The 15,325-nt window shown below is 44.5% G+C and overlaps 1 protein-coding gene across 14 annotated transcripts in view; it reads right to left on the bottom strand.

Moving 5' to 3' along the window:
• The window catches only part of LOC1271433 (CUGBP Elav-like family member 2), a 291,660-nt gene that overhangs the window by 232,132 nt on the left and 44,203 nt on the right, over positions 1–15,325 (bottom strand). For 12 of the 14 annotated variants that reach the window (XM_061659160.1, XM_061659156.1, XM_061659153.1 and 9 more), the window contains one exon: positions 488–729. The exons of the other annotated variants lie outside the window; for them this stretch is intronic. The gene's annotated coding sequence lies outside the window, so the exon portion shown is untranslated. The remainder of the gene's footprint in view (positions 1–487; positions 730–15,325) is intronic. 14 annotated transcript variants of the gene reach the window in all.

Genomic DNA, 15,325 nt, shown 5'->3' with positions numbered 1-15,325 from the left:
GCTCCTGTAGCATCGAAGGTCCGGGATGAAGTAGAAAAATAACGAATAAATCGCTTGCGTCCTCGATCTCGGGCATCGGCCTGAATGTAAGTATTTTCCTGCCCCGGGACAGGAAAATGTTATCATTGTACAGCTTATCCAAACAATTTACACAATCCTTCCCATGCTTTGTCCATCCACGAACACGGATATTTCTCGTCCATCTCGGACGAGACAAACAAACGCGATCGAGGAGGAGATGGTTTACGATGACCAACTCGACCAATACAAAAGGCACTTCCTGCACACAGCTTTACCATTCCAGTACCGAACTGTTTCCTGTTCCATCCGGAGTTTAATTACCACCTTCAGCCGAGCACGGGATAGATCCGTTGCTCCGAATGGGAGCAAAATCGAAGGTTGGCACGGCACAGAAACAAAAAAAGGGGAGAAAACGCACCGCGCGATGCTTCACTACAACTACAGCAGGACGCTAATTAAAATCTACCGGTTTCTTATTCCGCTTTTTTCCGCGTGCTGGTCGTGCAGGCGCGGCTGGCAGGCGGCGAACGAAGGAGATTATTTTTCCGCACTGTCATGATCCTTATTGGCAGCGTGTTTGCTGCTGCCGCTGCTGCTGCTGTTTTTACTGGCCGCCGGTATGTGCCGCGCACTGGTGCAGTGTCGAGTGTGGTGGCCGCACCTTTTACTACGCTACGATCTGCTGGGACGAGATGAATGATTCAGGCGCTGAAATGAGAAGCAACAGAGAAAAGGAGTTGAAAAGAAAAGTTTCAGCCAGAGGAGTAGTAGTGGTGGTAAAGAAAAAGGAGGCTGAATATAATACGTTCGACCGATCTGGGTAGCCGATAAATTATTGAGTTTGGTCGTTAGGTTTGCGCTCGCTCGAATGGCTAGTGGATGATAGTGGGACCCGGTGCAGGAAGGATGAGATTCTTCACTGACCGGCAAGAATGACCGAGTGATATTCAGGCTCCTGGCCCACGAGTGTGTATTAATGGAGGCGGCCCGGGGTGGAGAAAATCTCCTCCATCTCGTTGGAAGAATGCCCGGATCGGCCAGAGAAAATGAAGAACATTTATTGGAAATCATGTATTTGAACTGGAGTAACTGAACAATCGGCTTTTTTTTGTGTGCGCTCCACAAGAATTGTTCCGGGAAAGTAAACGAGCGTTGTACGAGGGCAGCAAGAGAAAAACAACGAAAAACAAAACAAATAATGTTCTTGTTGGATGACGCAGTTTCTTTGCGCGATACGAAATCTATTTCGAATGATGATAATCCGGTTCGGCTTGGATACGTCAAGCAGGAAGTATACGAGCTCTTAATAATTGAAGAATTGACTTGAATGTGCGTCATAAAAAATGTACATTTTTGTCTGTGTGAGTTTATTGTTGGACGCATTCAATATCTAATCGTTCCACACCTTCAGTTTGTACTGATTTTTTTTATTAGAATTACTAAAATAAATATTTGATACTTTTATGTTGGTAAACTCTGGAGCTACTGATCGTGAGAGCTTCTTCAATGCAGAAATGCTCAGAAGTCACAAGAGGGCTTTTAGCCAACTACAGTAGAACGTCGATTATCCGGGGACGGATTAACCGTATGTGACAGCTGTTCAATTATACGGCGAAAATTTTCAGCGATAGTCAAGTGGGCAACTAGTTTTTGTGCAGCTCTGTAGTGTCTAGTGGTATTTTCGAAAATCATTTTTGTTCATCAACAGTTGTTAAACCTACAGTTATTGAATCAAATAATATTCTTCTAAAGATAAATCGATTAATTCAAAGTGAATTAATCATAAAACTAGTGGATTTTATAATTTTTATATGAGTTTCTTGTACATTTCTTGGACGATTATCCGTGCAAATCGATTAACCGGCAACCGTCCAGTCCAGAGCTGCCCGGATAATCGACGTTCTACTGTACCCAAGTGACATTTGCTCGAAATTGTTTTCCCGTTTCTGCTTGATTAGTACTCGATACACCTGAAATTGTGGATTTGTGTGTGATCAAGTGTGTTGAAAGCGCTAAGATTTGGTGAGATCGTAAATTCGACTTTCTTCTATCGATTGACAACGCCCTCAAGCTCATTTTACATTCGTAGCTTTGATTTTTTATGAAAATCAAAAGCAAATTTTGTGTGACGTTATTTTATGAAAAATCGATATTATTTTAGTATAAAATGGCTGCATTACCAACTATAACTATAGGAAACATAATTTAAGAGCGAATCTAGGAGAAAACAACGAAAAAGCCGCATCACAGTTGATTTTAAAGGCCTTTTTCTAAATTCCCTTACACTAGTGCAGTTTAAGGGAAGTTTAAGGCTCCAGTTTAAGGGAATTTGTTCGAATTCCCGATTATTCGTGCTCGAAAATGTCAATTGGGTACTTACAAAACGACATAGCTGCGCCTAAAGCTATGCAAAAGTTAATCGTACTCAAATCGGCAAATTTAGTGTTGAATAAACAATTAAACGCATCTTTGATTCCATGTTTTAGATTTTGGAATAGTTTACGAAATCAGAAAAAACAATTTTGCTGATGCTGTTTAGCCTGCTACTACGCAAATTAGGAAATTGCGCCTAAAGTTATGCAATGTATGAAGCTCGGTATACAAATCAGCATTTTTAAGCATGCTTCAACGAATAGAAACGTTGAAGATTTTCAATAAAAAACCAGTCATTTGATTCAGCATGTGTATAAACCTGTTTTGGAGGAATTTATTGCCTGCCGGTGATTTTGTACATCACGCCTCACTAGCATGTAAGTAACGTCACACGGTAACGAATCCAATAAAAGCTTTGTTTTATCGTCACTCGTGCTCTGCTCGCGATGCAGTCATTTGCAATCGGTAATCGGTTTCTCTAGTAGTTCCGCAGATCGGTGCAAACAAGCAGTATTGCCCGCGCTCTTTCGCCACATCGTTACCGCGTGTGTGTGTGCATCGAATCGTTCGTACGGTCGCTGTACACTGCTGCTGCTGCATCCGGAATAGTACTACATCAATATTCATGAGTAATAAAACACAGATGTACGAGTTAATGCTTAAGAGCGGGTGCACAAAAGCAAAACAGCAGTGACAAAGCTCGTGAAGCGAAGGGAAAGCTACGACTGGCAGCTTCCTAACCTTTCCACCCCTCCCCTTCAAAAGATGCTAGATCGTAGAGGAGGAACTCACTCACACACCGTAATCGAATCCTGTCGAACGAAATTGTCCCACCTCAGCCCAGTTCCAAATGTGTAGCTTTTTTTCTCTCTCTCTCTGTTCGGGGTTTCTCTATTTCATTCTTTACGATTGTTCACTATACACTCGACGGCGCACCAACAATGCATATTCGAGTGCAATGGAAAGGCGAAGCCACGGAACTAGTGGGCCAAAAGGATATACCGCCCAGGACATAATCAACTAAATATTCTCTCTTTTTTTTCTCCTCCCCTTTCGACGACACTGTCTGCCATTTCGCACACAGAAAAACGGCGCCGGCTAGTGCAGAGAGAACGAAACACAAGGGGGGCTCGGGACTCTTAATGGAAAAATTCAATTTCTATTATTAAATTTAATGACGGATTTCCATTTCGCTTCCAGCCACGGGCACGGCGCAACAAAACATACGAACCGGGCCCGTTGTTCTCCCGTTGGAGCAAAACTACTCGGGGGGGGGGGGGAGGGGGGGGAGAGAGGGGTAAACTCCAGGGGGAGAATGGACACTCTACGCCTTACCGGGAAGTGGAACTACTTGCACGACTCTTTTCCGTGGCAGTGGCAAAGCTCGCCCTTTTTTGTCCCGACTTCGGCTTCTTTTCCTTCTCGATTTTCGCTTTTGTGTGCTTTCTCGCTTTCCCTTTGAACTGGCTGTTCACGGGGGGATTGTTTTGCTGTCACTTTTTTCCCCTCTTATGCCCCCCTGTCTGCCCCGTTTTCCCTTACGGTGAAGGGCTAGCTCGAGCTCGGGACTTTAATGATGTTCGACGAAAACGAACGGACGAACACGGACGGTAAAAGTTGTGTAATTTTGTTCGCCCCCTACCCGCTCACGGGGGAAAAGCCATCGGTTCACCTTCCGCTCGCTTCTTTGATTGGGAGAGCTTTCACCCTGTCCAGTACCTCATCATTTGCCACTGCTCCACCGTCCAATAAACGTGTGCTCGCTCTACACGGCGCTAAATCCAAACATTAAAGGTAAAGGTTAAAGTCTGGCCATGGCTCTGGACGGTAAATGTCCCTCGCTCACGACCGTCCCTTTGTTGACATGGTATAAAATGGCGTGTGTATTGTAAAGAGCAGGAAGAACAGCGAACCGGTCAGTTTATACTGGTTCAATGTTCGAACCACCCCAGGGACACGATTCCCAAGCGAAAAGACTTGTTACAGAGCAGCCAATAACCTTTCGAGCTATGATGTTGGATCACTTTGGTAATGAAAATTGTATACTTTCAGGCGTTTTTGTATATTAAAAGTGCCTTGTTGCCCCCTAACGTTATGCAATTCATATTACAAAACTGTCCTATTGGTAGCTTTTGATACGTTTTGTCATAAATGTAAAAGAAATAAAAAACATAGGATTACATAAACCCACCAACCCAGGAGAGCTTTCCCAGTTGATTGTGTTTACTCCTACGGTAGGCACCCTTGTGCAAGAAACAATACCATTAGAAGCCTGCGAGTTGGGACAGAAACACAGCAACAACAACAACAACAACAAATGTTATAATAAACAACTGGCCCGCATCGCACGTCCTTCTAATGTCCCCGAGCCGATGCGCAACCATGAAGCGTGAAAGTAATAAAGCACAAATTGATTCAATCAATTGACAGGGGACGCACAACGGCCACGGGACCTCTGCCTGGATAGGTGATTGGGGCCTTGGCACGACGTTCGCTTTCTCGCAGCGCAGGACATGCAGGACATTGTTTTTTTTTGTCTTGCATGTCCCGCTGTGCTGCTCCGGTCGGCCGGCATCTAGCTGATCCAATTTCGGTCCCGCACTCCGGAAATGTCGACATGGTCAACGTTTTGAGGGCGGGGTGGGGGAGGGGGAAACTTTGCAGCAAATGAGCTCCACCCCCAGGGGTTCTCCCTAGAGAAGAAGGTCACCACCATCCCGAATTGGTTTGATTGTTGATGGCTGGTTTGCGTTTATGATGTGACCGATTAAATATTTATCCTTTCTTTTTCGGTCAGCCAGCAACATGCTATGCTACCACTACCGCCTTTGTCACATTCTGAAAGGGTAGGGACGACCGGTCTATTGTTTGTCCCTTTGTTTACTCGTTCCTGTCAATCATGTTCGAAGCATCGATTTTGACGACGAAAACAGTAGAAAAAGGGAGACCCCCAATATGGGGTAAAGAAATACAAAAAACTACAACAACAACAAAAAAAAAAATGCAAAAATGACCTCCCACGAACGGGCCTGTAGCCGATGGGTAGGCAAAGTGAAGAACCCTTTTGCTCCCCCAAAACCGGGAACAGCGGGGAGAAAATTGCCTTTCTATCCTCAATCAAGCCCGATGGTTCCCTTTATTTGTGTCCAATGCTCGCTTCACCCTCCCCAACAAAAAAGGGGGGCGAAAGCATTCTTATCGATTGATAGTAAGGGGTCCCTTCTGTGCACGTGCAGCACACACCACGAGGAAGCAGCCAGCATTATGTGGTCTCAAACAAAAAAAAGAGGGTGAAGGTCTGCTGCTTTTATGAGGCCTCCGGTGCCTTCCTCTGTAGCAGTGAAGCGTGTGTACCTTCTTTCCAGGGAATCATAACGTATCGATTGCATTCCCAAACCGATCCTTGAGCGTTCAACCGTAGTCGAATCATCAAACTAATACCAGCGATTGCTGTCACGATAAATTTTCCCCAAAATGACATAATAATAACGATAATATACCTCCCGGAGGTGGTACCGTATGACGAGCGGACATGGGCAAGCATGGGCATGGATGGTGGCAACCGATTGGAGGATTTAATTCAGCTCTCGTGTGTGTATGTGTGTGTGTGTGCGTATGTGTGTGAGCATGTGTGTGTGTGTCTATGAAGAGTGGAACAAAACGATACCACTACTACCCACTTCAATCTGTCTCAGTTCGTGTTTGTATGACGGGTATGACGGGGCCGGTTTTGGGGGTAGAAAATTAATAACGAAATATGGGTTATTTATTTTATAACAATCAATCGGCCATTTCCAACAGGAGGGTGGAGGGGTCCCATCGAAAGGGAAGAAAACTAATCAAGTGTATTCAATGTGAGTGCTTTTGGGCGCAAACGGTTTGATTAATGAAACAGAGGATATGTTTTTATATAGGAAAGACCGCTTAGACAAACAAGAAAAAATGAACTATTAGAGTAATGTGAGTGATGAACCTCACCGCAAAAAATGAATGCTTGGGAGACTTTTTGCTTCTTAGTTATAATTTAAAGAGCTTTCTGCATTAAATACGAATCGACGTTATAAATTAAAGATCACGCCACAGATATTGACTGAAAACAATATTAAACGCCTAAATGCACGCCACTCGCCATACAAATTGTAATTGTTTTCGCAGTTGTCATTTTTCACTCATCAGACTAATCGATTGCATACATTTAGGAGTACGATAGGTATGGTTAAGCAAGAGATAAGTAAGCTGAAATTTAAATTTACCCTTTTAGTAAACGTAACGCTACCATTTGAACGACTTTATTAACGATCAAATATCATTGCACAGCTCACTGAATCTCGAAATGTGTGTGATTTTAATTGAAAATGAAATTCAAATTATTTTTTCCAACTGATTTGCAGCTCGCTGTATCGTGCAAAGCTGATACTATGTAATAAAGCACGCCTCAACAATTATTACCCAGTGACACGTAAAACAATTTGACTTGATTTTCCGATATTATAATACTATGAACCACGATTTGAGCGAAAATGGAACAGTAAAAAAACTCCCCCGTTTCATTTTGCTGTCCACATTGCAGCAACATTGACGTGCACGGACAGCTCTGCTCGATGGGCACCGCAGGGAACAGCCCCGAAAACCCGATTGCGCACAGCACCATTGATACACATTTAATTGATTTTTATTTCCGCATTGACACTTGCTAGTAACTCGGCGGAGATGCGCACAAATAAAAAAAATCCCTCCCCGGGAATGCAGAAAACTACTACAAAGTATCATACACCGTGCAGAGTGACAGGCCACCAAGCGAATTGACGTGCCCGCACCAGCAAGCTCACCACTCCAATCGCTCCTGCCAATCGTTTCACTGTTTGAATAATTAATTTTGCGATTTTTTGACATTCCCACCCTCCGTGAAGCGTCGAGGGGGGGGTGGAGGTTTCCGACAGATCCGAAGGTTTGCCGTCTGCGTGAAACCCCGAAATTCGCCCGAAGCCCCGAGAGCTGAGGGTTTATTAATGTTTTATTGAGATTAATTGAATTCGCCCAGCTTGATTTGATTATGTGTGATCATCGGGCATGTGGGCGAAGGTGTGTGTAGGAGCTGGGTTTGATAATGGTTTGACGTTTCTTCGGATAACCGCTGACAAACCGTCAGCAGCTACCATCAACCCACCTCACTATCACTATTTGGTCGATTATTTCGAAACCATATCAAACACTGCAAACTGAAATGGGGGGAAACCCGTCCACAGCCAAAAAAGGGGGCACCGAGCGGGATATGTCGATGGTAAAATTTGTGCTGACTTCGGTTCCCGTTTCCCGAACAGCAGTGCCAATGGTAGTGGTTTTGGATTTTAACTGTCACTTTCAATTTCTTGACAGAAGTGCTGGAATGAACGTGCCATCGTGGCGGTCCGGCCGGCAGCGCAAACGTGCGCATCAATTATTCCTTCGAGCAGTGCGAAACGTTCCAACTGACACAGGTGGCAGTGTGGCAGGGCGTTGGGTTTGGCTTTATTTATGTCAATCAATGGTCCTTGGATTCCTGGACTCTAGTGCTCGATTGGGAAGGACCTGCCGGCACTACAACTATCAACCAATTGTTGAAGCTCCGGTTCGAGTCGGGCACGTTTTGATATTAATTTATTCCGATGCTCCGACGATGCTCCGACAGTCCCCCCGACCGTCTTGCACTGCAGTTAAAAAGTGCAACGAAATGGCAGTAGAGGGGAGGCTGGCTATTATTACGTTCGACAACTCTGACATGTGCTGCTGTTGGGTATCTTTTATTTTTGAACAGGACACACACAGCGTGCGACAATACGTAAAGGACATCGGAGTTGGAAGGGACATCCGAGGCTCATCCATATCCATCACTCCGCCGAACTTACCGGAGAATGGTTTTATGAAAACGCTTGTTGCGCTGGGAAATAATTCAAAACCAGGGTCCATTGTGTGTGTGTGAGTGTGTGGCAGGTTTTGTTTCACGCCGTTATCGTCACATCACGTAGAATATTAATTGAATTTACCACGCACATACACAAATGCAGCAGTGCGCATTGGGTGCACTTTTCCTCTCCTGCACCGCGATACATTGTGTCTCCCGGCGAGCCGTTGACAATGCCAGTGACATGCACCAAAGAGGGATCGAACCCGCTACCCACATTCGTCACTCAATCCGGCCGCGTGTGTCTCGGTTTGATTGGTGTCCGTGTCTGCAAAACTCGATCGATCGACTCACCATGCTCACCGCGCACCGCAGGACGGTGAGCTTCAAATAATTGAAATATCTATTTCGGTGCCAACGGGTGATGCTACAGCGAGTACTACCGCCACCCTCCAATGCGTGCACAATTGTAGAAATAGAATTGTGTTGTGAACACACACAAAAAATAAAAAAAAAACAAAACCAAACGGAAATTGTGCGATGGGAAATCGTTCGTCCCCAGGAGTTCGTCTGCACAAACGAAGCTATACCCGCGGATCGTGTGTGGTTGTCGATCGCGTTCTTCTTTCTGACAAACCACACACACACAATGTTGTTTCAATTTCCTTCCATTCGCGGGGAATGGACCGGCCGGCACAGCCGAATCAAAAGTGCGATTGGTCCGTGGCTCGCGTTTGCATTTCCTATTTATTTATGTTGATTAAATTATGATTGCAACGCAGGGACACTGGCGCTGGTGGTTAGCAGTGTGTATATTCGTATTTTATTGAAATTATTGCCCTTCAGCGGTTATGATGGAAGAGTGTTGGTATTAGATTGCATCAATGTAATCATTTTTGAAATATTTTTTAAACGAAAATTTAACAGAAGGATGGCTTTTCGCTTTGCAATTGAAATGCAACTCAAAATTAAGAACTAGCTCGACTAATGTTTTTTCCCCGCGGCACTCTGCAATCGAGAGAAACCCCACATCCACCAGGGGAAATCATCTCGTCTGCCTGGTGCCATCCCTGTATCACGTACATCGCTTGAACCCCCGGTTTTGAGTGTGCCTAACCCCCCTCCAAAAACAAGAGCTCCCAAATCGATTAGGACCGCCGAAATGAAACGCGGAACCGCTGATGTTCATTTCCGATACGTGTGTGCACCCGGACGACCCGAACGCGAACACCATACACCTCCCTCCACCAACCAGGATAGCTTTGGTGTCTAGCCGTTCCGGGTCCGGTTGATGTGTCCCCGAAACCGATCGCTATCGCACTGGTAGAGTGCAACCCGTGCGCCGACTAACGAACGGCGCGGGTTTTTAGGCAGCCAGCTGCAGCAGTCTCCGGCCGGGCGGTTGAAATAGCGAATCGAACCTCCGGAAAAAAACGCTCCCAAATAAAATAAAGCGAACAAATTTAAATGGCGAGTGGATGAGGGCATGTATGATAGTGCTTCTGTTGTGCATTGATTACCTTTGGCCGTTTTTGTTCTGAGTGGTCGAGTGGGGCCAGTGCTTTGTTAAAGGGTGGACATGTATGCATGCAAAGTTTTCCGATGAGCGGATGCTGGTCTGGAGTAGGCAGACAAAGCACTACGATGTGCGTGTGTGTGTTTCTATGTTGGATATTTTAGCTCTGTTTGAGTGGTTGTGTTCACATGCTGTATGTGTTTAAAATTCAGAAATCGGAAAGGCTTCGGTGAAATTTGCTAGAATTGTCGGACAAGTCGTTGAGAATGAATTTTATGATATTTTAGAACGATAATCAGGATTTATCAAGCAACTGTTTTGTCTTTTTTTATGTTGTTCAATCCTCTATGATCTTGTTGAAGGTAAAACAGGGCTTAGTAAACGGTTTTAGGTTTTTTTAAAGCATAAAAATACCATTGCAAATATAAGTAAATATGTTCAATTAGCGTTAATTTGGTCAATGTAATGTTCTAAAAAGTAATAAATGATCAAATGTCCTTTTCAACAGATTAATTATTATGACAAACTCATTTTTCCTAGAACTTATGGCTACTGAGGGTACCACATGTGTCCTTTGCTAGTTGCTGCCATAATTAATGACAGGTGAGATGTCACCAAAAATCTCAAAAACATGTAGTTTGGGAATTATCATTTTTGAAAACATTATTTTTGTCGTTGTTCAGCTTTTTGAAGCCTTAAAATTCAATTATTGTTGCTAAACATATTGAACTAAGTCCTCTCAAATACGCAAATGATTACTTTCAACATCGCCAGCATCATCAACGTATATGTAAGCACATATATGTGGGCAGTGCTGCAAAATGTCATGAGCATCACGAGATTTTCACTAACGAACACAATGATCATATCCATGGTAGCTTGATGCTCATTGCTGATAGTCAATAAAAGTGCCTCATGACATGCAGAACACGACATGTGAATTCTTGAGTCCAACGCGATACTCTGACTGACAAGCTTATGTTTGTTTGTCTAACGATGGACAATAATGCCCTCTCGAACCATTTTAGCAATGTTTTACAATGAGTTCCTTACAGTGGATTACAATTACATAGAACATAAAAATGTGCACTATGGAACCAAATTTAACACAGAAACACGATCATTAAACTCAGTTGGCAAAATCCTTGGCTCAAAAGCATCACTGACTGCGTTGAAAGCACGGCACATGAGTAGGAACGGGTCAGAGGAGCCAAATTGCGTTCTACGGTCGTCGAGGGCCAACATTGCCCGAGTCCGGAGCCGCCTGGCCGGAACGTACAGGTTGATGGCAGCCAGTAGTGACGGAGAGTCAATACGGCCGTCGAGAAGTCCCGTGATGAACGACAACCTGACTTTTCGTATTCGCTCACTTAGGGTGGGTAGCCCGAGTAGTAAACACCTAGTCCGGTAATCGTGCCTTTGGTTCCATGAGCGAAGTGCAAATCGTGAAATTTTGCGCTGGATTGATTCCAATCGAGCTAATGGACGCGCTGCAGTTGGCCACCAAACGATATTTGCATATTCCATCAACGACCGGATAAGTGAGCAATAGAGCGCCTTGGTGCAATTAGTTTCAGTCATCAACACTCATGACTGAAACGAAGCTCAAATCAGATCACGTACACAACTGAGATGATCAGCGAGGATACTCAAACAGTTGGAGAATCAATCACATGCTTGGTGACATTTAGTTTAGCACCCAACTTTTGGTCACTCACTTGGTCACGACATTTTTGTCGGCGATAATCATGACATTCTTGGAATATACTTGGCGCGTGGGCTCTAGCAACAAAATAAGCATACTTTCTCCCTCTATCTGTTTTGATTATCTGTCGGGTCGAACAGAGCAAGATAACATGCTCATTTTGTTTCTTGGAACCACTTGCACGCCCCGCATATCTCCATCGCGGTGATCACCGACTGAAAATGTCGCGACCAAGTGACTGACCAAGAGTTGGTTGCACACAATGTCACCAAGCATGTGATGGTCGCACCAACTGTTTGAGGCTCGCCTCTAATCCTTACAGTAGAGCTCGTGACGCTGAGATGATTTTGTTTCAGCCGGAATTTGTCATGCCTATGTCAGTGACATTTTGCAAAACTGATCACAGCAAAAACGCAAACATGTCATGAACATGTATTAGTCACACCAACCGTTCGGAGTATCACCTCTGATTATCCCAATTGAGTAAGTGACGCTGATATGGATTTTGTTTCAGTCAGATTTTTTTATGACATTGACAGTGACATTTTGCAACACTGTATGTGGGATCAAAAAATCAATCAAACAGAGCCAGATTGGAGCAAAAACTTAAAAAAAAATTTCACTGAAACTCTTTCCCGTCCACTAAACACTCACACACACGAAAAAAATTCAAACATACCATGCTGTCTGAGAATGTTGATTGCAAAGCTGTAGAAACGAACCTTTTATTTTTTTGTGCAAAGCTAGGATAAAGGATAAAATTTTACTTTAATTCCCCCAAAGCCAGCGCACAGCATCCAAAAGCAACTGCTTTTTTGTCTCAAATATTGAGAACAAGAAAAAAAAAATCCACACTATTAATTGGAGCACAGTCTCCGTTACTTCTGCCCCAGTGGAAGCCAGAATCGATCCCTCTCCCCAAAAAACCCGTAATCCCATTAGCTTGGGTGCATTCGGAGAAATTACTCACTTGTTGGAAGCCCCGGTGCTCAATTTATCGTTGCCGGGGCAGAACTTTTTACCTTGATTCAATTAGAGCAAGCATTTACTCCTTTATTTCTGTGCTCCGGTGGCTTCCGGCTGTGGTGCATCCACTCGGCGAGCGATGGTACCATAGCGGACGCCGTAATCTTGCGGGCGCCAGCCAAAAGATACGAGCTTAATTGATCAGCGGATTAGCAGCGGGACGACATCTTTTGCGGGCTTGGAACGAGTCGTTCCCCTGGTTGCAGAAAGCAGCCGGTTGCTTTACGCTAAGTATCCGTTTCTTTTCTTTTTTTTTTGTGTGGAAAACAGGGAGCAACAGGATGTGAAGCGCTTCCCAAATGAGCACCCAAAAGAGCCAATTTCCGATTGATAAATCTTCCATGGCAGGCGGCCCACGTAAGGCCACCGGATAAAGTGCGGTCGGAGACCGGATATCACCATGGAGGAAAGGTATCCTTTGCCCGTCGATATCTTTGGCCGCAGCCGTCGCCGGAAAGCCTGGTAAGCAGCGGTCGATGTTGCCGTTTACATACTTTCCCTCCCCCTTATGCTTTCAAGTAAAAGGCCCCCGTTCCCGGAAGCGACGTGATTACACCGTCATAGAGCGCAGATCATCATCGATCGGAAGTGCAGACAAGTGTCTTAAGTGCTTACAAGGTGTGTATGTGTGTGTCAGGGTTTCAGGGTACACGGACATAAATTGCGTCGACCGGAACTGAAACCCGAACGACGATTTTGCCTACTTCTCTCTCTTTCTCACACTTGCACACCCAGTTCACCCGAGATCTTCATAAAGATTGGCAAAAGGAGATAGCGAACGGAAGCCAGCCGACAATATTAATTTTGTGGCATCCGTTTTAAGCGTTTTATCTGCCGATTTCCTTTACCTCCTGGCCTGCTCCAGCTGTCAGGTGCATTGTCTTATTTCGCACAGGCCCCACACAGGTGTAGATGGGAAAAGCACAGGATAGGAAGAAAGTTCACATGTGATGAATCACTTCAGCTCTCCACAGCCTGCCGACGATGCTGAGCGCTCCGGGAATTGAAAATGGGGCTCTGATATTAAATTCAAATCCAATTGAGCGACGCACATTGGATCCGATCTGGTACCGGATGTGCCTGTGTGTGTGTGTACCCGGGGCCAGAAGATTGATACGTTACCGGAGAAGGCGCAGAGAGGCACTGAACACAGCACAACGCACCTTTCGCTTCCGTATTTCATCTGAAATCGAGCGGAAGATTGTTGATTGGCATCAGGGTTGATGTTGATGGGTTTCGGCGTATGCACAACCGACTGAAATCAAATGGAATGTGAGTCGAGGGGGCTCTCGAATGAAATTGACGTGCAGTGTTACGCGCTAAAGGTCTAGGCGAGGGGTCCCACCAAGGTAGGCAGCAGGCAGGTGGTTAAATTATTGTTTCAAAACGCACAAGCGTATACGGTGGTTGGAGAAAGAAAATTGCAATTTCGATTTACAGTTTTGTGCCGATGCCGGGGTCTGAGAGAGCATCGAAAAAGATAGGTTTAGATTTATTTTGATTTCCTTTTAAGGGAGAATGATATTAAATCTTTTAGCATGAGTTGTTATTAGCTCTTAAAGAGTTAAGAATGGTGTTGGAACACAAATTGGGTGTTTTTCATCGAATTTTCTACGTGTATATATATTCCAAATATGGAAAGTGATAGCAGATGTGGATGAGCCACGAACCACGTCCGGCTGTACGCGTGCTGAAGCGTCTACCGCACGGCCACCAGACCTGAACACATATCTGTGCGTTAATTTTCATATTTATTCCAACACAATCCTGAAACGTTTGCGAATAAACGACGTTTTTAATTTATCTACTCTGTAACTGACCGCCAGCAATCGACCGTTAGCTCGCAAAAAAAATCAGAAAATCATATTTAAACTTACCCCAAATACTGATGTGACAAACCTGCACATTTTCCTGTGATTAAACCATTTCAATCAAACCAAACTCGCTGTCGCTGTCTAGTGCGCAAAGTGTCAGAGCGGCAAGGTGCAGCGCCAAGATGGCGTTTTGGGGAACCGTGTCTGGCAATTAAATTTTTAACAACCACTCCAAACGAGCTGTCATTAAAATAACAAATTGTTTCATTTTCATCCAAGCACGATGTTTTGCAGCGTGGTCGAGTGTACTACCAAAACAAAAACCACCACATAACCAGAGCACATAAACCGGACACACAAGCCCAAATCGTATATCGTGCATCGAGCAGGAAATATCAAAGCAACTTTCAAACACCAAATGTGTTTCGCACACCTCTCTCGCTCTCTCTTTACCACCAATTTACATCGATCATAAATCAACCTTCCCACCCACACGTTGGAGAGGCGCAGGAAACGCATCACTTGCGTGTTAATATCGGTATTTCTCACCCATTGGAATTTTGGAAAGATCCAAATCGGCGGATTCAGGAGATTTTATTTTTGCCGCGGCATTGACAGTGCAGGCAAAAAGAAACAAATGCGCGAAGGGATGAAGAACGCGGGGCGGTAATATCGTTAGGAATGTACATAAATTGTGTCACCGGCAGTGGTGTCCACTTGGCAGTGTAGTTGTAACCATTTAGCGGAGGAACTGTCCGTACGATGGGCGACATAATTCCAGGCAAAAATGTCAGTGTGTTAGTGTGTGTGAGTGTGCTTATTTTTCCCAATGTAAGCCCATTAGTGCACGAAAAATAAATGAAGATAATGTAGAGTAAAAACAAAAACAGAGAGAGAGACAAGCAAAAACAAAAACGAATCACACACGATAACTCACATATTAAATTTTTCCAACACATGCGTGCTGATTTAATTTTGAATCCGAAAGC

The sequence above is a fragment of the Anopheles gambiae genome, chromosome 3 (assembly GCF_943734735.2).
Source record: "Anopheles gambiae chromosome 3, idAnoGambNW_F1_1, whole genome shotgun sequence".
NCBI lineage: Eukaryota > Metazoa > Arthropoda > Insecta > Diptera > Culicidae > Anopheles > Anopheles gambiae.
This window is presented reverse-complemented; position numbering and strand designations above follow the sequence as displayed.